This window comes from Oryctolagus cuniculus, chromosome 14 (genome assembly GCF_964237555.1).
Source record: "Oryctolagus cuniculus chromosome 14, mOryCun1.1, whole genome shotgun sequence".
Lineage (NCBI taxonomy): Eukaryota > Metazoa > Chordata > Mammalia > Lagomorpha > Leporidae > Oryctolagus > Oryctolagus cuniculus.
The window spans coordinates 55,743,667-55,746,783 of NC_091445.1; the positions used below are offsets into that span (position 1 = coordinate 55,743,667).

The 3,117-nt window shown below is 39.8% G+C and overlaps 1 long non-coding RNA gene across 1 annotated transcript; it reads right to left on the reverse strand.

Annotated features, from left to right (window-relative positions):
• Positions 1–301: 301 nt before the first annotated feature.
• Positions 302–2,616, reverse strand: LOC127492756 (uncharacterized). The gene is made up of 3 exons (XR_007922486.2): positions 2,393–2,616; positions 1,174–1,257; positions 302–524 (listed from the first exon to the last, which is right to left on the reverse strand). It is a non-coding gene; the product is annotated as an uncharacterized lncRNA (long non-coding RNA).
• Positions 2,617–3,117: the final 501 nt, after the last annotated feature.

The following is a 3,117-nucleotide window of genomic DNA, read 5'->3' on the forward strand; positions in this document are numbered from 1 at the left end:
GAGTCTTGCTCTGATGCTGGAGATACCACCGAGCTAGCAGATATTTAGTCATAAAGATTGTTAAAGGAAATTCTTTAATGTAGGCAATGTTGCTTATCCTTTTGATTATACATTATTACACTCTCCCAATTCCAATCAAACACAAATATTTCAATATGTTTTCTTTTAATATACATATAGCTTTATTCACTCATGTTAAATATTTGATTTTTTGGGGGGTTGTTTTATTGTGAAGAGAGGGAAATAAACTATAGTTGTAAACTAAGTAAAATATGAATTATAAAAGAAAATCTCTGCAAGAATAATTTTTATTTGGATGCAGCATCCAATGCCAAGAATAGGTGGATCATTGTATAAAGGAAGGCTGATTAGCAGTGAAGTCAGGGAGCTACGGCAGTGCCCTGGGTGGCTGAAGTTCTTTGAAGAAACAGGAGAGAATCACATCAAAACAATCATCCATAGTAGCTTCCTGTTTCTGATACCACCCATGTTGATTTTCGCCAAGATAGCACTCACTTTCTCATCTATAATTAAGCGATCACACAGAAAAGTTATTGATGGAGCAGTTAGGGTAAGCCGATATTTTCTGTCAAATTCTTTTCCTCCCATAGTGTTTCCTCTCTTAGTTAATGAATACTTTATCTTTTATTTGTACCATTGTTTTCCAGTGCCACACTGAATGCATTAGCAAGTACTACTGTATTTTGCTTCAAACTACCAAATTCCAACCACCTCTAAGCATTTCTCCAGGTACCACCTTGTCCATGATACTGAAATATTTCCAGATCTCCCTTTCAGACTAATATCCCTGACATTCAAATCTATGCAATTAGTCAACCTGATATAATACTCCAATTCTGCAATAAACTAAATCTAAATTCTTAAAAGTAACATAGGAAGTCCCCAAGGATGTGATCCACAATAGCTTCTCAGTCCTCATTTTTCACTCTTGTACTACTATTATCTTTGTATTTTTTAAGAATTATTTTATTTATTTTAAAGTTACAAAGAATGGTAGAGCCAGAGAGAGACAGGTCTTCCATTCTGCTGGTTCACTGCACAAATGACCATATCGGCCAGAGCTGAGCTGGACTGAAGCCATGAGCCAGGAGCTTCTTCCAGATCGCCCAGATGGTGGGGGCCCAAGGACTATTAGATTCTGAGCAAATTTACCTTCTTAATGGAGGTCTCCCATTCTGTACAATTTGGAACTGAATAGCCATCTTGTATCCTCAGCAGTCCCAGTGTTCCCCTGTCCTGCTTCATATTATTTCATAGTGATATCATTAGGACATGTTTCTGCATCATCTATCTGATTCTAACAGAATATAAGTTGCATGAGGGCAAGATTTTCCTGTTTTAATCTGTGTTGTATTTCTGGTAGCAAGATCAGTACTTGGTATACATTGCAATCAATAAGTACCTGTCAATAAAAACTAATAGCAATAGTTAATACTTTCATAACTCTTAATATGTGATACTCTGTTATAAATGCTTTACTCATATTGTTATTTTGCATTAATTATTGTTTAGAATAAATGAATACATCTTTCTAAAATGTATTTCGCTTATTTGAAAAGCAGAGTGACACACAGAGGAGAGAAAGAGAGAAAGTTTTCCATGTCTGGGTTTCCCATGTGTGTGGCAGGCTACTAGGCACTTGGCTGTTTTCTCTGCTTTCCCAGGCACATTAGCAGGGAGCTGGATTTGAAGCCAAATAGTTGGGACTCAAACCAGTGCTCTGATGTGGGTATCTGCATCACAAACAGTGGGTTAAGCTGCACCGCGATGCCAGCTCCAGTGACTAAAGATTTTTGCGTATTTAAAGTTTTAGTCCAAGTGTAAATTCTACTATCTGAAATTACAAATTACCTTTTATGTTACTAATACAAATGAGACTTTCTTTCATGAAAGTTCAAATCCATCAATCTAATCTTCAAGACAGACATAAGTATTTTGTTACAAAAATTCACTGGGAAAGGCAGAGCCAAGATGGTGGAATAGTGAGGGTGCACACTGATAGTCCCAGAAAAGATAGTTTAATAAAAGTGGAGTTACTGTAGCCTCAGGAAAAAGCTCAGGAAAAAATTGCAGAGGAAATTCTACCGGATCTAATGGATGTGACATGGAGGACCTACGGAGAGAGCAAGGTCGCCTACCACATGGAAGCTGAGCTGCAGGAGCCGAGCCTCAGAGTCTGCGTGCCAGCGCTGGAAGGGGAGGTGAGACAAAAACTTCAGTAACCCGAGACATTGGCAGGGAAAGGCAGAAAGAGCCTAGAGGGAATGAGGCCTGAAGCCCCACTGGGGAAAGTTCACCAGGTTGACTGGAGGAGAGAAAAAAACAAATAAATAAGGGGAACTGGCACGGACATTAGCCTCTCTCCACTCACCTTACAAAGCCGAGCAAGACAAAGAGCAGGTGCCCGCCATTAGCCAAGCAGAAAAACCTGACTCTGGTGGGGAGAAACAACAGGAGGTTAGGACCTAGTGAAAGTATGGAGCTAATGAACTGAGACTGTGAAAATCTGAGGGGGGGTGAGAGAACTCACTGAGTACACAAACTCGGTAACCTGGGCAACCAGGTGAGAGACTGTGGAGAAATTTGAGACCACACTGAGGGCTTTATAAACTCTTTGTGTGGTCCTAGGGGTAGAGCAGACTACTACCCACAGGGACCAGATTTCATTAATCAACATCAACTACCCTCAATTCCACTCAGCTGTGTGGAATTACTTCCCAACTGAATCAAAAAAAAAAAAAAAAAAGAGAGAGAGAGAGAGCGCGAGTGAGCGAGAGAACAATCTGGGTGAGTCACCTTTGGCACACACTTAACCCTGAAGAACCAAACAGCACTCTCTTGCCACACCCATCACAGCCTCTAAGGATCCATCAAAAGCAGACAGTCCACTTAATCTAGAGACATAGTATAACAAGAAAAAGCACCACAGCGAAGAAACCAAAGAATATCTCCAATATGCCAAATGCAGAAACCGAGGTAACAAGAACAAGGAAGACACTATGATGCCCCCAAATGAAAAAGACACCCCAATTCAAGATTATGAAGATGAAGAGATAGAAGAAATGCAAGAAGCAGATCTCAAAAAATTGTAAGAAC